The 19,265-nt window shown below is 34.8% G+C and overlaps 1 protein-coding gene and 1 non-coding gene across 15 annotated transcripts in view; both read left to right on the top strand.

The window, feature by feature from the left end:
- The window catches only part of NAALADL2 (N-acetylated alpha-linked acidic dipeptidase like 2), a 1,370,084-nt gene that overhangs the window by 1,334,503 nt on the left and 16,316 nt on the right, over positions 1-19,265 (top strand). The gene's annotated exons all lie outside the window — the stretch shown is intronic.
- Positions 4,901-5,004, top strand: LOC112132820 (U6 spliceosomal RNA). The gene has a single exon (XR_002914541.2). It is a non-coding gene; the product is annotated as a U6 spliceosomal RNA (small nuclear RNA).

The raw sequence follows: 19,265 nt of genomic DNA on the forward strand, positions 1-19,265 counted from the left end.
AACCAAGGGAGACATATTTAAAAATTAAGTGACACAAGTTCTCTTTCCCCAGAATCACAGCAGTGAAGTATTTCCTTCATGTTTAATTTTCAATATATTGTCCTTCCCTTTATTAAACCTTTGCTAATTGCTTGCCAATCGAGGGGTTGCAACATCTGATAGAAAATAAAGAGTTTGAGGAGGGACATTAAATATGCAGTTAAGATACGAATAAATAAGGGCCGGGCGCAGTGGCATATGTGTAATCCCAGCACTTTGGGAAGGCCAAGGCAGGCGGATCACAAGGTCGGGAGATCGAGACCATCCTAGCTAACACGGTGAAACCCCGTCTCTACTAAAAATACAAAAAATTAGCCAAGCGTGGTTGCAGGCGCCTGTAGTCCTAAGTACTCGGGAAGCTGAGGCAGGAGAATGGCATGAACCCAGGAGGTGGAGCTTGCAGTGAGCTGAGATCGCGCCACTGCACTCCAGCCTGGGGGACAGAGCGAGACTCCGATTCAAAAAAAAAAAATTAAATAAATAAATAAAGAGTAAATAAAATATCTAAGTAGCACTAGCTTTCAAAATAAATCTTGGGACTCTAAATGTCAAACTTTTTCCAGTAGAAAAGACTTCTCTCAAATCATTTTCTTTAGGTGTTTGGGGAGTACTGTTGTAAGCATCATGGTCTTCTGGGGCATATTCTCCTACATGTTTTAACTTTTGACATTTAAACTACGTTTTAGATTTTGGCACTAACCATTTTGTGGTTGAAATTTAATATCTTTTTAAAAAATGCTTCTTCCTAGATTCTTTTAGCAAATTTCAGCAAGATTTCCAGCTTTGTCACAAATTACTCCAATGTTTAAGGGTATGAGTCCTTGAGGCTACTGTTGTGTCTCTATCTCCTTTCTTCACTCACCCATACACTAGCTTACATAGTCTTAAAATGAGAGAGCAATAATTATTGCCCTCTCTTTTATTTAAAGTGATTGGATTAAACTGAACAGAAACAGAAAGATCTTTGATTTTAGTCTTTTAGTATACAAATAGAAAACAATGGGATTTCAAAACTGCTCCAAACAAAAAATAATGACAAAGGATTTCTATTAATACGCCACTAATAATAAGTGTGTAAGGTATATGAACATGACCCCACATTTATACATTAATAGGGAACATCTCCATAAAATCTCATCTTTATTCTCTCTCCACATTTAAAGAGATAGCAGTTAAACAGCAATAAGGGTTTCCTTTCCTCCCCATTCTAACACACACATATACACACACACTGCTGCATTACTGTGGTGAGATAGGTTTATAGGGAAATTTTACAAAGGATAGGAAATTTGGTGTGGCTTTGGAAAAGAGAATCAGAGATTCACTCTTTCATTTGGATTGATTTGAAAGGCATGAGAAATCAAGGAAGCAAACATGAGCCAGTGTCTAATTCTGGCTGCTAGATAGAAATAGGACTTTTAGGAAAAGTGAACATCCTCTAACACCACCATTAGAGATGAATTAGAGGCTAATTATTATATTTAAAACAAAACTACTGATTATGGTCCAGTATCCCATTTTTCGTTCTTATGTATGGTATTTCAGCTACATCTTGGCTAAGCAGACTATAGGGACTATCTAAGTAACTACACTTATATTATTGTTTCTTTGGGAAAACACTTCTGAGTTCCAAACAATGGCATAATCAGGAGTTTGGAGAGCACAGCCCATTTGTAATTTGAGGGACAGTATATGTGTGTGTATATACATGTGCATGCCTTTGTGTGTCTCTGACATTGTGTCCTTACGGAAGATGTCACAGCAGGTTCATAACAAAGGAAATTATTTCAGAGATTGCCAGAATGACCTTGTGGAAGTTCAAGGGACCGTTTCAAGCTAATCCAAGCCAAGACCATTTTTTTTGGTTAGCATCCTTGAAAGCAGAAAAATAGCAATGTAAATATCAAGATGCTTCTGCCTTTAACCAAGAATAGACAAAGAAAGCAATCCACTAAAAGTACTTTTCAAACACATAAGCTCCCAAAACTTTCCTTTTGAAAGATGTTACAACCAGTTTATATTTAGGCAAGCAATGACATGAGACAGAACTATTAAAAAGCCACATTTCTCAGGTATTATATGATCAGTTTCCAGCTACGTATTCAGTACATACATAATTTTAAGAGGTTGAAACCCAAACCCCCCAAATCACTTCAGAATAACAATGATCTCATTATACAGTTTTCATGGTGTTTTAATTAGAGCTGGTTATATAAGTCCCAATAGGACCTCATGTTCCGTGTTTGATTGGGATAATGACTACTTTGTTCAGGTTGTACTTTCTTTTAGTGAGGTGTGGGTGGTCTGAATGGAACTAAAAGCTCACCATTGTTTTTCTTGTCATTAATTCTATCAGCAATGCCTCTGATTTCTTTAGACTATGAAAAATAACTAGTGATTAAGAATTACCATAATGCTTTTAACATATTTTAATAGCGACCACTTGCACAAAAGAATGTATGTATGAATACAAAATTTTATAATCTACACAATGACAATGTAAAATTTCCAAAAGAAGGTCGAAGACCTGGCTCATATACAAAATCTTTGTAACGTTGATCATCATATGCATTCCCTTTTACCCTTTTATGAATAAATACATACATTAGTTTTACAATTATGTGTCCCTTTAATATTTTTAAAGTTTCCATTTCTAAAAGGAGAAAAAAAGCCCCCAAATTTTAAGAAAAACCAGATTAATATACTGAAATTCAAGCCTCATTTTTTCACTCATTTTGTCAATATTAAAACAAAGAACATATCTCATTTTAACAGACAACATTCAAATACAATTTGATTTGACATTTAAAAACTTGTTTTAAAAATTTCAATTGACAATGAAATAAGGGTAATTAGTCTGAGATCCAGTCTGCTAGTATCAAAATAGAAATCCTTGTGTGTATAACTGTTTGGATTTTATAAAAATGTCTCTTTCAGTTTTAAGGTATATTCTCATTTAAAGTGAGAAAAAATTACTGTTGTCATATTTGCAAGTCAAGACCCATTGCCAGTCTGAGGGTGAGTTTTGACTTGATGATGCATTGAATAATTAAGACTAACAATAACAACAATACTTTCCATAGAGGATGATTTATTTATTCCAGGCACTGTGCTGCACATTTTTCATGTATTCTTTGTAACACTTCTAACAATCCTGCCAGATTGATTTTATTATTCCCTTTATACATATAAGAAAACCGAGGCTTAGGAAAAGTTAACATGCGGTAGAAATGGGATTCAAACCTAGTTTGTTTTCTCTGAAAACCACCACTCTTTCTACTAGACAATATTGCTTACATTTGATCCAAATTATCCCTAGTTTGCTCAGAAATCACCAATAAATTTAATTAGATTATAGTGCTAATATAGCCAGATACGTATAGATTACTTTTTCCACATTTCAGAGTTACATCCCCTAACTTGATAGTTACAAAATTGTATCTGTGAGGCACCAAATTTATCCCTGCTTCTGGATAAGAGATATGCCTTATTGTCCTCAATCAATGAAATTATCTTGTCTCAAAATAGTGTCTATCCCTTCATGTTTCTGTAAATCTTAGATGTAATTTAAAAAGTAGGCATATTTGTCTGCTAAGTCTCATATACTATAGTTAAAAATGTTTTTACATAAATGACAGTATAGTATAGAGGAGAGCTCAGTAGACGGGGAACTTAGAGTTGTGGGCTGAAGACCCAAAAGACTCCAGAATAAGTCACTTAACTTCCGTGATATTTATTCTCTAATCAATTAAGTAAGAAAAGATAAACGAGTAAATCTCTAAGATAATGAAAATATTAGTTGAGGAAGTATTCATAACTAATACAAATTTACTTCCATATTTTTAAATGCATTTCAGGGAAATGGGGGAAGAAAAATAATGAAATCTAGGTTCCGTATGAAACCATGTCAGACATTTTAGCATTTGTTTCTCTCTCCTTTATTTTATCTGCTATTTTATTTTACTTTTATGTATATAAATATCTTTCTGATTTAATATGATCCAAAGAGAATTAAGAGAAAGGATCATGCTGAGTATTTTCTTTGTACTGAAGCACCTAAAACCTCATTTTGCTACGTAATGAAACTAAAGTTTCCAATTGCTGTATAAATCATGTGTTTAGGAGATGAAATGCGCAGGAATCATTTTGCACTTGACATTTTCTAGATTATGAGTAGCAAAATTTTCTTCTTATAATAAAAAAGTAGATCTGTAAGCCACAAAAAAAATATGGAGCAAATATAGCATATTGAGATGATACACAAGGAAAGGACAGGGAGCCAATAGGCACGATTCTATAAAGCACACATTTAGTCCTGTACACCATCCCCAGTGGAATCCTTTGTTCAAATGAAAGCTTACATGAGCTACACTAGTTGACAAGGAAAGGAATATGAGTGTAGCCTCTTTTTCCACAACCACCTCGAAGGAGTACACGATTTGCCAGCCACTACACCTGATTGTGCTGCTTAACCAGTGTGCTTGCTAAGAACACAAGACTACAACATTTTCAACTGATTAAAAAAAAGGTCTATAAATTTATAATCATACTTAGATTAGATCAAGTTGGAAATTTATAGGGCAATAATGGATGAAATGGGAAGTACTCACCCCATAGTCTATAATTAGAGCTAAATTTAATATATGATTTAATGTTCAATTGATATACTCCTTAAAAAACTGCAACAAACCCTCAAATTACATATAGTGAGGTTCTAGTATTTCCTCCCAGTCTACTTTTATCTGACGAGTTTCACTGAGAAAGTTAGAAGGCAATATAGATATTCAAATTAGGAATAATTTGAATAGAATTATAAGTTTGTATGTGCATTAGAAGTGTTGAAGATATAAAAGTGAAGGAAATGCTCACTTTGGTATCACATATATTAAAATTGGAATGATACAGAGATTAGCATGGCCCTTGCCCAAGGATGACATGACAATTCATGAAGTGTTCCATATTATTATAAATAAAAATATATATATATTTTAAAATCAAGGAAACTTGAAGTTTCCTTAGCTTTCTTTAAGCTAAGTTTCATAGAATCAAGAACTACTAAAACTGAAATAGAATCTTCAATGACAGTTCCAGCCGCCTGCAGTTCTCAGGCAGGCAACTTCCAGCAGCTCTCGGAGAAAATCTTTGAATCTCCTTCTGACATTTGCCTGTTTGTCTGCCTGCAACCCTTGCTGAAGAAAGCAGATTCGGTTCTACTTCTGCCTTCCAAATCCTGCATGATGACTGTTGCAAATTTTGTATCTTTTACTGCACTTCGAAAAATGTTTGTTGACTAATTTATCCAGAGAAACTTTCTTGGTCCTTTATGCCGTTTTTCCCTGGATCTTAAAAGAACTGGGACCTGACTTGTGCCATAATTGGTCATGGTGGGGTTTTATTGGGGTTTTGTCGGCCCACACCAGGTTTTACTGGGATTGTTCCATGTATAATACATGTCCATATCAAACAACGGTTAGGCTATCAGGATACTGCCTAGGAGAATTTTAAGGACTAAATAAAACTCATGTACCAGGCACGTAATATACTCGATGCATATCTCTGGTCTTCACAATAGCTTATGTAATAATTGTTGGAGCTGGTAATTTTACCAGGCCTTTCTTGTTTCAAAGCCATCTCTCTCTCTCCGTGTACTCCCAGGGGCTCTATGTACACTTTTTTGATCTATCAGATTACTCATCCAGGTAGATATTTTCCCCATTGTGTTGGTAAGGGCTCTGAAGTTCAGAAAAATTAGGTTTTTTTCTTCAAAGTTACCAGAGATGGTAAATTACATAAATTGGTTAAGGGATGGAACCTGGTTGCAGCCATTCTGGATTTTATTTTAAAAAACAAATTCGGCCAGGCATTTGTTTTTTGACAAACAAAAGTGGCTCACGCCTGTAATCCTGGCACTTTGGGAGGCCAAGGTGGGCAGATCACTTGAGGTCGGGAAATTGAGACCAGCATGGCTAACATGGCAAAACCCCGTCTCTACTAAAAATACAAAAAATTAGCTGGGCGTGGTGATGCGCCCCTGTAGTCCTAGCTGCTCAGGAGGCTGAGACAGGAGAATCACTTGAACCTGGGAGGCACAGGTTGCAGTGAGCTGAGATTGGTCCACAGCACTCCAGCCTGGGTGATAGAATGAGACTGTGTCTCAAAAAAAAAAAAAAATTGTAGTAGCTTCACAGACTGGAGTGGCATAAAAAGAAGATTTAAAACTGAGTTTGAATAAAATGATCATATTGTGAGCCAAAAGAGAAGCAGAATATATTTTATCTTACACATACAAAAATGGATATTTAATACTTTGCTATTACTCCTATCTAGACTGTAAGATTAATGCCTATGGCTTGGGTAATATTTTGTTTCTTGCATTTCCTGATTCTCTTTTTAATCTTACTACCTTTCTTACCTGTAAGTTAGAATTCATGTCACTTTTTCAAACTACTTATCTAAAATTATTACTGATTCCATTATACTTATTAATTCAGCAAGTACGCAGTGTCTACCATATGCAGAACTGTACCAGACACTGAGAATACAATGCTCAAAAATATAAATATCAACCTTACCCTTTGGGACTTTACTTTGTATTGGGAAGACACAGAGAATAAGCAGACAAAAGACCAAATAAATATGTAATCACAAACTTTACAATTGTCTTGAAGGAAAGAAACATAACCTTTTCCTTTAAGGTAGCTAAATAGATTTGGGGGATTAACTTGGGCTGAGACTGAAAAATTAAACAAGGGCCTAGAGGCCACAGAGAGGGGTTAAGTATTATTTTCAGGGCCTATAATATCTGATTATAGGTAGATTATAACATACTTTTTATCTATTTATGTATAATCTATCATCATGTATTCTGTATATCTCTGATTGCTATGTAGAAAACAGATTTTAGAGGTAATGGAAGAAATGGAAAAATTAGAAATTATGTGATATTTTAATAATCTAGGCATGTCAGTCAGGATTTTCCAGAGAAACAGAACAATAGGACAATAGGAGATTGCATGTATATGTGTGTGCCTGTGTGTGTGTCTTTGTGTGTGTGTCTCTGTGTGTGTCTGTGTGTAATTTTAAGGAATTGGTTCATATGACTGAGGAGGTTGGCAAGTCTGAAATCTGTGGACAGTGAAGGCTGACAGCTCAGGGAAGAGTTGATGTTATAGTCTTGACTCCAATATCTGTAGGTAGGCTGTAGCAGGCTATAAATGTAGTTAGAATTTCTGTATTATATTCATAGTCTAAGGCAGAGTTTTTTTTTTTCTTCAGGATGCCTCATGTTTTGCTTTTGAGGCCTCCAACTGATTAGATGAAGCCTACCCACATTATCAAGGACAATCTCCTTTACTTAAAGTCAACTGATTGTAAATGTTAATTACATCTGTAAGACACTTTCACAGCAACATATGGACTAGTGTTTGAACAAACAACTGGGCAGCATTGCCTCAGTACATTGACACGTAAAATTAATCATCACAGAGATCATGTTGGTGGGAATGCAAATATAGAGAAGATTCGTTTGTAACATTTCAGACATATAATCTACAAAATCTTGGTGATGGATTAGGTATGAGGATAAAGATGAGGGAAGAAATCAAGAATAACAGGTCTTTCCCATGAGCAGTGGATTTTAACAGCTATGATGTGGAAAGAATGAATCTTTTCTAAATGGGATTCTGCTGACTTCAGCTCAAATAATATGATTGACAAGGCAAGATTACTTTTGTTACGCATTTTAAATGACTAAATAATCTTGAGAAGAAGTTCTGTTTGTATATGTCTAGTTATATTTGGCTAATCCTAATGTAGACTAAAAATTTGCCTTGCCTTCTCTTTCTCATCCAAAATAATTGCATGCAAATAGTAATCTACTCTTTATGCAATAATGTGAAATGGGAGGAAACATAGCCAAATATTTCTGGAAGGGACAGCCTTCAAATGTGCCAGGTACAGTGCCTCCAATTTTTTTATTGCTAATCATAGTAGGTCTCATCTTCTAATCAAAGCTTACATATGCTACACCAGGGAGTTTGGATGATATGCTAACTCAATCTAATTTTACACAATATAATTCAAAAGCCAATAAAATGTAGCCTTGTCAGACACAAAAGTTTTAGAGGGAAGAATGTAATATAGGCACCAAATGTGAAGTATCCTCTCTGCAGGTGGTTTGTACATTTCCTGTGTTTCCAATTTCTCTTTTCTTTTCTTAACCATGAAATTAAATAGATAGCTTTGAACAACTAAATAATAGACATTTTTTCAAAGCTGATTCATAATGCCATCTTTTTTTCTGAAATAGAATATCACATGGGTGAACAGAAAGTCATTTCAGACATAGAGAGCTAAGAATTAAAAATGTGGTAAAATATTTTTCTAGATTAACTACTAGAGGTTGATGAGTATCTATGCTTCATTTTATTTCAGAAAATGTTTGCCCTTTTATTTTATATACTTATTATTATAAGTCACAATTGAAAGGCTTGATAATCCATAAAATCATATTTTCCAAAGTCAAATTGTTAATGTTGCGTACAATTTTGATTAGATGTAGACAGGTTTCATTTATCTTAACTCATTAGTGTTAGTAGATTTTCTATGTAGATTAAACTTTCTCTAAGTAAATCAAAGGTTTTGTGATTCCCATTTTGCTTATTTCATAAAATTTTAATATCTATTATGTAAAAGGCATAACCTAAATGTATTAGTTTCCTGTGGCTTTCATAACAAATTGCCATAAATTAGGTGGCTTAAAACAACAGAAATTTATTCCTTTCCAGTTCTGGAGGCCAGAAGTCTGAAATCAAGAGGTCAGCAGGGCCATGTTTTCTCTGGCTCTAAGGGAGAATCCGTTCCCTGTGGCTGTGGCATTCCCTTGTTTGTGACCACATCACTTCAATCTCTGCCACAGTCTTCACATGGCCTTCTCTTCTTTGTGTATCTATTTAATCTCTCCCCATCTCTCTTTGACAAGGAGACTTGTGATTGGATTTAGGGCTCATTTACATAATACAGGATAATCTCCTTATATCAAAATCCGTAATCACATCTGTATTAGTCTGTTCTCATACTGCTAATAAAGATACACCCGAGACTGGGTAATTTATAAAGGAAAGAGGTTTAATTACTCACAGGTCAGCATGGCTGTGGAGGCCTCAGGAAACTTACACATAGCAGCAGCAAGAAGTGCCCAGCAAAAGAGGGAAAGGCCCTTATAGAACCATCAGATCTCCTGACAACTCACTCACTATCATGAGAACAGCAAGAGTTAACCACCCCATGATTTAATTACCCTCTACTGGGACCCTCCCAAGACATATGGGGATTATGGGAACTACAATTCAAGATTTGGGTGGGGACACAGCCAAACCATATCAACATCTGCAAAGACAGTTTTTGCAAATAAGGTAGCATTTACAGGTCCTAGAGATTAAAATCTGGATGTATCTTTGCAGTCAACATTCAGCTCAATGCACCAGATAATACAAGGAATATGAGTGTAGATTAGACAATGGCTTTCTTCTGAATTGATGTGCTACTTTATTAAGCTTTATTTTTTGTTTTTGTTTTTGTTGCAATCCCAACCTTGTGTACCATCTTGTGTTAACCTGGGACTAGGACTCTACAAACTGCATTTTCACTTTGCCAGTTGACTCCATGATAAACTCTAATAAGAAGCAGTAAAAGAAAGCTAGAAGCCAGGAGGAGGAAGAAAAGATGCTTCTATTTACAATTTGTTCCTGTTTTTGCTTTCTTTTCCTGTCATTGTCACCCTAACAATGCTTCTTCACCTAAGTAGTGACAGTTCATTCCAGTAGTAGAAGTTAGCACTGATTTTCACTTTTTCCAACATTAGTTAAATCAGACTCACAGTACTCATCAGAGACACCAGCACGAGCAGACTAAAGTCCTTCCTCATAGATCTGGGGTCCAGTTACACAGAGTTCCATCTCTGATCTCAGAGACATCAGTTATAGCTGAGCAGTGGCCCCTATTCAGAGGCCTGAGTTTCACCTTCACAGGATACTTCCTTTGAGCTTCTCAGCTTTAATAATCCAAATATTTCCATTCTCCAACCCTAGGAATAGTAGATATTCCTGCTGTTGTAACCTAACTTCTGTGACATTTTAGTGTTTCTCCCTGCCTTAGCATCTAAAATACATATAAAATATCTTCAACAATAACTTCCAAAAAGATGAAGAAATAGTTACAGAGAAATCGAGGAGTAAAAAGTTTGTGTTATTGTTTTCTTCAGCTGGGGTAGGATTTAGGCAGGCATCATGGTAACAGGTAGATGGTACTTAAGCAGGATCTTATAATTAGTAAACTCCAGTCTTCAAGAGATGGTAATGAGAAAGTGGAAGGGTGTTTCTCAAGAAAACCTTACTGAAAGGTATCACAGTTGTTATGTTTCTCAAAATCTACTTAAATAACGTTTAACCTTCTCTTGTTGATTGAAGGTCAAGTTATATATTCTTTTATAATACAATAGAGTCCTCAAAGAGTGTCATTTGCCTCTATGACAAAATAACTACAGATGGTTTGCTGCTGAAAACTAGAAAAATGAATGAATAGTTTAGTGTTCTGTTATTTCTTTTTTTCATTTCTGTATTTTTATTGGTTACTTCTAATTGATGTCATTGTGTCTAGCTGCTAGAACCTGCTGGTGATTGCTTCAGTTATTCAGTTTTCTTCTACCTCTCTTAAGGGACAGTCTGTTGGGCTTTGTGAGTTATTTGCCCTTCCAAGTGCTATTTAAGGTTATTTTAATTTGATTGCATTGTTCAGGAAGTGTGACCTCAGAATAAGTAGGAATGTTACTGTCCATAAATAAAGTCCTCTCGATCGTAGCTCTCTTTCTGGTACAGGAGAGTATAATTTTAACTTTTCATGTAGTTCAGGGGTATTCATCTTAAAGTGATAATCAGAAAAACGTTTGCAGAGAGATCTTTGAGACTTAAATGTTTTTCGCTTAACAGGCCAATATCTAAGGTTCTCTAAGATGACACTTGTTATAAGATCACAAAAAAAAAAAAAAAAAATTGACAGTAAACACTAGCTATTTGCTACTGATTGAAAAGCAATGAGTTAACATAAGTGAATTCTGCCAGTAAGGTTGACTGAATTTGAGACCATGAAGCCAACTATATAGCCACTCTTCCCCCAGATAACATATGTGGTTTACTGTGTCCACATAGTTTCTTTTCAGAGATTGTAAATTATACTATTTATGAACCCTTGATGACTGACACACAATTGGAGCTTGAAGGTCAAGGCAGCAAACTGCATCCTAAATTCCTATTTATTGATGATGTATGGTACAGTTAGTAGTATACTTTGTGCTGCTACATTTAAAGATCTGTCAATGTTTCTAATACACACTATTATTTTAGGGTTTGATAACATGACCACTTATCTTTACTCTGAATTACATGATGAAAGGCCTCAGCGGTGGGAGGACATCTTCAAGTTCTTTTAACAAGATTATAAGATATTTATATGCGTTCCTTGATACTAAAATTCTAAACAATAAGATTTATGGTAAGCTAGACATAAACAGGACCTCTGTACAGGCAGCATGCAGCCAAAAATGTTGGACTTATATGAATGTTAAGAAATACATTGTTATTTCAGATTTCCATTTCATTACCTATATTCATTTTAAAAGAAAAGTTTAAAACAAAAATTTTTTAAATCCTTATTTTTAAAAAATACCTGGCTTATTCCTACTACTCCCTTATCAGATGTCTATAAAGAGTATACAGAGCCTAACAATATAGTAAAGTAGATATAAGTAGTTATAAGCCTGACTCATTGGTTTGTTTGCAGAAAAAAAAAAATTCTAAATAATGTTTTTAAGGAACTCAATTAGCTGTTTAGTTAACAAATAGCTTGTGGTTGTGTGATCTGGACCTATATAGAGCCATGCTGTGCAATGTGGTAGCCACTAGCAATGTGTGGCTACTGATAATGTGAAATGTAGTTAGTGAAAATTAAGATGTTAAGTATAAAGTGTACATTTGATCTTAAGACATACTACTGAAAAATAAAAATAAAGTGAAAATATAACATTAATAATTTTTATATTGATTCATGTTGAAATTATAATATTCAGCAAATAAAATAAAACTACTTCATTTCTTTTTTATTTAGTTTAATGTACTACTAGAAAATGTAAAATTACACATGCAACTTACATTATAGTTCTACTGTATAGTGTTGCTGTAGATGTTCCCAAATATCCCACATTTTTTCTTATAGATGATATACCCAATTGACTTGAATTGACTCAAAGTAGGATGTTTGGCTTGTGATATATCTAAGATATGATCAGAAAGTAGTAAGGCCTTTTTTTTTTTTAGAAATTCTCCATTACCCCAACTGTGGTTGGTGATGTTGTTACAGGTATCTGTGATAGTGGATGGCAAATATAGAAGCGGGAAGATGTAAAAAGGAAAAGTAAGTATGGGAGTCCATAGGAGTGAGTGTCTGAGACATTAAGTAAAACAAAACAGAACAAAATTCAAACTTAAAATATTTGTTGAATGTAAATTCATTCATCTGTCATACTTAATATAGAAAAGGAATATTTTCTTTATCCTTGAATAATATTATTTTCAGATGAAATTACTTGTAGTAATAATAGTTATTACTCAAAACTCACCTTATAGCTACTAAACTTCTGCAACTATAATCTGATTTCTCTAAAGCCTCATTAAAACAAACAAACAAACAAAAACTGCTATTTGCTTCATTCCTAAATTCATTAATTCAGCAATCATTTATGTGCCTATTTTATTCTAGGCATTATGCTTGAAACTAGATGATCCAAAGGTAAAGCACTTTCTCTTTCAATTCTCATTAGATGTTTCCTTAGCATTCTTTTGCTAATTTGCGATGTCTGTTCGACTGAATTCATCTAAGTCTGTAATCATGGATGAAATTGCTTTGGGCACCCCATCAGAAAGAATCACTGAAACCTAACCCCAATGTGTTATCATACACAGATACCACAAGAGTCAACGGAGAAGCAATAATGTGTTACCATCACAGGAGTCCTCGTGGGCTAGAAGAGTGTAGCAGTGGTTAGGCAGGACACTGCCACACTTGTAGTATTAGTGGACAATAGCAAATAAATTCTATTAATAGAATTGAGTCATGAAGTATTTTAACTGAGCCAGCACAGGAGCTTTCTTTCTTCATACCTTTATGTCTTACTGTCTGTATCCTTTTCTCCCTCACTTCCGTCTAAGAGTAAAAGCGATTTTTTCCAAAGCTAACTTGGTCACCTCTATTCTTGCCTCCTTCTTCTCATACCTTATGGCCTTGCTCTGTCAATTTTCAGAACTCTTCTCACCTTCATTTCTACACATTTTCAATCGTTTTGGTTGCTGCAGTGATTTCTGCCCTCTGATTTGAAAACATACTTCCAAGGCCTATCTTAAATCAGACATTGTCCCCTCAACTCTTTCATATTATTGTCCTCTCCTCCATTTGACATACCTCCCTAGTAGCCTGTTCACTTGCTGTCTTTCATCCTGTGTCGCTCATTCATTCTTTCAGCCTTTAACATTGGCTCTCTTTCCCCCATCCAATATTCTAATTCTCTTATTGTCCTTACATTACCAACAACTGCCATTCAGAAAACACAGTCTTTTTTTTACCACCCCCCGCCGCAGTCCTTATTTGTTTGGACCTCTCTGACCAATTCTTTTATGGAAACTATCGATTACCATTCTTAGTAAAGTGAATACAACTTAAAATCTGTCTTCAACTGCTTAATTTTATTTTAGCAGATTTCCCCTTTTATTTACCTGTTGCAGTCCCTTTACATTAAGAAACAGTTATCCCAAAGTCTGCATCTCGAAGACTGGACTTTGATCCCAATTTTGCTTCATAAAAATTCTTCAAGAAATTTTATAGAAAGTCTGTCAATGATTAAATCTCGATTCATGATTTTTTTTCCCTCTATCAAAAGGGGCAGACATTTAACAGAGATACAGTAGATAAGAAGGGAATAGAGTCAGAGTTTATGAGGCACATATCTGAAGGTTATATTCTTTATTTTTATATTTTTGCTTTTGGAACAATGTCTTTGTTATGCTCAGAAAATACCTGCTGGTTCAACCCTAAATTGTTACATTAAAAGAGATACAGATTTAAATGTTTAGGGTGGGTGGGTGAGTGCTTAATCTCTGTAATAAACTGACTCCATTGTTAGAAAACATTCTCAGGCAACTATCTCATACTATCTAACTTGACTTTGAAAGGGAAGCAGTGTCATGGAGTAAGGAGGACAATTTATTTGCTGTCTTCTTATTGACGAAGCTGTGAATTTTTGTAAGTTTGGGGTTTGCTACACTCTGGCAAGTTGGAAAAGATCCATTTTGTTGTTTCTTTCAGAAGCTTTTTTTCTGTCATCCATGAGTTTCACATTTAGCGCCTGTTGGAATATTGTTTTAAAATAAATCCAAAAGCAGTTAAAATATTGAAATTAAAACCCCTTCAATAATGTACTTTTCTAAATCTTGACTCTACTACTCAAGGGCTATGTGATATTAAGCTAACCTCTCTGTGCCCAGTTTCTTTCTCTCTAAAATGGAAATAATAATAGTACCTATGACATTAAGTTGTTTTGAGGATTATATGCATTAAAATATGCAAAATGCTTGGAATATGGGTAAGCATATACTAAATGTTCAAGTGTTAGCAGTTATTACTTTTATCACTATTAATTTATGCAATCAAATTTATTTAGTACCTACTGTTTAGAAACCTGGAGAAATACACAGTGAACAAGAAACTCTGTGTTCTTCAGGAGCTTTGCCAAGAAGAGACAAGTATCTGTCAGAGTTACAAGGGTGTGTGACTAGTGCTGTGATAAAACCATCAGCCTCTGTGGTTGCACTCAGAATAAATCAACAAACTCTGCCTAGGGTTGTTGGCAAAACACGAGTAGTTGGACTCTGAACTGTGTTAAATTAGTGCTGTAGTTTATCCAGACCACAAAAGTCTTTCATCAGTATCTCTGAGAGTCAGTAGCTGGATCTCCCCCGATACTCCAAGTCAGAAAATGTAGAACTTTTTCTCAATAATTTACCATGATCCTTTAAAAATTACAAAGAATTTGCTTCTCTCAACCTACTGATGAACTTCAAGATACATTTTCTCTAATAGTTTAAAATACGTTTAGCATAATGTTTTCCTATGCAGTCTGTGTGTCTGTGTGTATACCACTACTATTGGCTGTGCGATTATTCTGACCCGCCTACACCTTTTAAAATAATCTTTCTTCTTTGTGACTAACATATGTCTGGCTAGAAAACCAACACCTTCCTATCTAAAGCAATATAAAATCTAAAGTTATTTGGTGGGGTTGAATTACTAGGGATGTGGAGGAAGGGAGTCGTTCCCTGTGAAGCACAGTCCAGAGTGCCAGATAGATTTTTCCTGGTTTGACCATAAGAATATATACAGAAAAAAAGTAGCACTAGGAAAGTAGAGTAGTTACAGAAAAGGGAATGGGTGGCATTTTCAATTAGTTAATGGCATGGTCAAATATAAAAGGGCAGCTAGTTTATTTGTATAGACTCTTACAAGGCATGATATGTCCTTGGCCTAGCAGTGACCTACAGAAGTGGTCTCTCCCTTGTTCCTGGAAAGTTCCTTTTGGACAAACTCTTTCCTGGGCAGGAGATGTCATCTGATGGTCTCACAGTTCTGTGTTACTAAGGACAAAGTCAGTTGAGAATTATGGGGCTGTGAGATTACGTGCCCAAGGAAGCCAAACGCAAACATCTCAAATAATAGCATAAGTAACACATACAAAGCTTTTCATTGTATATGTCAGGCACTGTGCTAAGCACTTTACCTGTTTCAGCTCATGTAATTATTATAAAAACTCTAGGTTGTAAGGACTAATATTTTCCATTTTACAAGTGGGGAAGAAGAGTTGCAGAGTTAAGTAACTTTAATGTGCTCCAGATCATGGAGAGAGAGACCGGTGGTGATGGGCCAGGAAGCTTGTTTTGTAGGGGTAGGGGAGGCAAAATTTATTCTCTACCCTCCAAGGGCTTCTTGTTGAGCCTAGGAATTAAACTTACCTAAGGCAGATTAACAAGAGAAAAGCATATAAATTTTACCTAGTAATTTTTACATGTACATGAGAAACATCACACACACACACAAAATGAAGACTCAGAGAAATGAAGTTGAATGCTTATATATTAGGCTGAACAAACCTAATAGTAAATTGTGGAAAAGCGGCAAGACAGAGGGGTGTGGGCTAGGGCAGTTAGTTGTGGAAAAGTGACTAGGAAGATAAGATTGGCTGATAAGTTCAACAAGATTTATTTGTGTAGATTTTTGTCAGCCTCCACTTCCCTAGTGATAAGCAAGTCTTTCACATAGGAATTTAATCTCCTGCTTTCAGGAAGAAAAAGGAAGTTCAGAGTGCCCTTCTTGCATCTGCTGTTTTTCAAATGTTTTTTACTCTAAATAACAAATAGGCCAAAGCAGCCTATTTGGGGGCAGTGTATTTTGATCTCTTACATGGGAAACGGCATGAACTGTACACTTAGAGGAACATAATTTTGATACTGACCACTCAGTATTTTCTTCTTATTTTTCCCTCTCTCTGTTATTGATATACTACTTTTTAGATGTAATTCATTTTTTTCCAAAATGTTCACTTCTTTGAAGTGTTCTTCCTAGCTCAATAGGGCAAAAATAATAATGTATTCTTTATAGCATTAAGCATGTCAACTTAGGTATTCAGGTAAACCTCACATTATGCATTCAAGTAGGATAATTAGTGGTATGAGTAGTATTTCTGTACATAAAGTTTTATTTTGACAAAGCAAATATGATGCAAATTAAGATTTGGGAATATAATGGGAATATAATGAAGATTAAGGTTTCTTGAAATGAAGAATATGGTAATTTGAGAATATCAAGACAGGCTGCTGTGGAAATTTTCAACAACCTTTAAGTAATACAAGGTTTTCTATCTTCACTTTCATGCCTGTAAACTATATTATCAGCCCTTTGTTTCTTAGAACAGAAATACATTTGTTTAGTGTGGAATGTCTTTTATTCTTACTGATTTTTATTACTATCACATGTAATATTTTGTAGTATAATTAGCAGCTTACTGTTCTGTTACATGATTTGGGGGGATAAACAAATTTAGAATTTTTCCAAATAGTCAGGGCTGGGCACGGTGGCTCATGCCTGTAATCCCAGCACTTAGGGAGGCCGAGGTGGGCAGATCACGAGGTCAGTAGATAGAGACCATCCTGGTTAACACGCTGAAACCCCGTCTCTACTAAAAATACAAAAAACAAAACAATTAGCCGGGCGTGGTGGCGGGCACCTGTAGTCCCAGCTACTTGGGAGGCTGAGGCAGGAGAATGGCATAAACCCGGGAGGTGGAGCTTGCAGTGGGCCGAGATCGCGCCACTGCCCTCCAGCCTGGATGACAGAGCGAGACTGTGTCTCAAAAAAAAAACAAAAAAAAAAAAAGAATTTTTCCTCATAGTCTAGTGTGGGACTGATTAAACACAACACACTACACACACACACACACAAACACACACAAACAGTATGTGTATACATATCACATATACAAATTTGCATATAAATGCATTTTTACATAAATTATATACATATATACACACATATCTCAAAAATGTACATAAAAATAGCAAATACTAAAGTAACAAGAATGAAAAAGAAATGGTTCCAAAATACTGTCAGACAAGATTTTTCTCTCAGCGGATGCTTTATGTGTTAATAAAACCACAGGAGGGCAAAGCTGGTATGATTTATCCTCTAAGCCTTTATTTATTCACAGCTGTTCAATAGTAGCAATAACGATTGATAGCACTGTATCTCATCTCCATTTGGAAAGAAGTGAAAAACAATTTTCAAATTCCATTAAAAAAGATAAAGCAAAGTTTACCTTGCTACATGGAGTTGAATAGAACCATTCAATGAAGTCATTTTTTTAAAACTGTAACATGTCAAAATTTTAAGAATAGGCATCATTAAAAATGTTCTGTGATAAATATATCCATATCAGAATTATTGGCTGTAAGGATTAAAATGTCATTATTTTTGTACCTTCCTTGCTATGTGTTCCTTGCCTTTGGGCTCAACTCTTTAATAATCTTATTTTCAAAAGGTACATGAGAGATTAATGGTGAAGCTAATTACCTACTACAAGTATCCAGCATATATTTTTCTGATGAGTAATATTTTTACTTTGAAATGTGTAATTTCAATTTGTAGTCAACACTTATTTTTAAGAGATTAAATATCTGGGAACTCAGCTAAAAATGAAACCGTAAATAAAGTTGAATATGCACTTGTTTGAAATTTATATCCTCCTACTTTCAAGTTATTTCTCAAATTGACAAATGTTTTTGAAAATTATTTTCATTATTTTTAATGGGATTTTGATGAGTGTGTCTAAGATAGTACACAAAAGCAAATCTATGTTACAAAATCATGTGCTGAATAACGATGTTTCAGTCAAATATGGGCCACATATACTACAGTGGTCTCATAAGATTATAATGGAGCTGAAAATCTCCTATTGCCTGGTAACATAAAGAACAATGCATGACTCATGTGTTTGTAGTGATGATGGTATAAACAGACTTACTGCTGCCAGTCATATAAACATATAGCACATATAACTAAGTACAGTACATGATACTTGATGATAATAAATGACTTCAATCCTAGTTTATGTATTTACTATATGATACTTTGAATTGTTATTTTAGAGTGTGCTCCTACTTATAAAAAAAATGTTAACTATAAAACGGCCTCAGGCAGGTTCTTCAGGAGGTATTCCAGAAGGCATTGTTGTCATAGGAGATGACAGCTCCAAGTTTGTGCCTGAAGACCTTCCAGTGGAACAAGATGTGGAGGTGGAAGACAGCGATATTGATGATACTGATCCTGTGTAGGCCTGGGCTAATGTGTTTGTTTGTATTTTCATTTTTAGCCAAAAAAAAAAAAAAAGTTTAAAAGGTTAAAAAAAAATTAACATAACGCTTTTAGAACAAAGATATAAAAAAAGAAAATATTTTTCAGCAGTAAAATGTGTGTTTTAAGCTGTGTTATTACAAGAGTCCAAAAGTTATAAAAATTACAAAGTTCATAAAGTAAAATAGTTACAATAAGCTAAGGCTAATTTATTATTGAAGAAA

Source organism: Pongo abelii, chromosome 2 (genome assembly GCF_028885655.2).
Source record: "Pongo abelii isolate AG06213 chromosome 2, NHGRI_mPonAbe1-v2.0_pri, whole genome shotgun sequence".
In the NCBI taxonomy this organism is placed as follows: Eukaryota; Metazoa; Chordata; class Mammalia; order Primates; family Hominidae; genus Pongo; species Pongo abelii.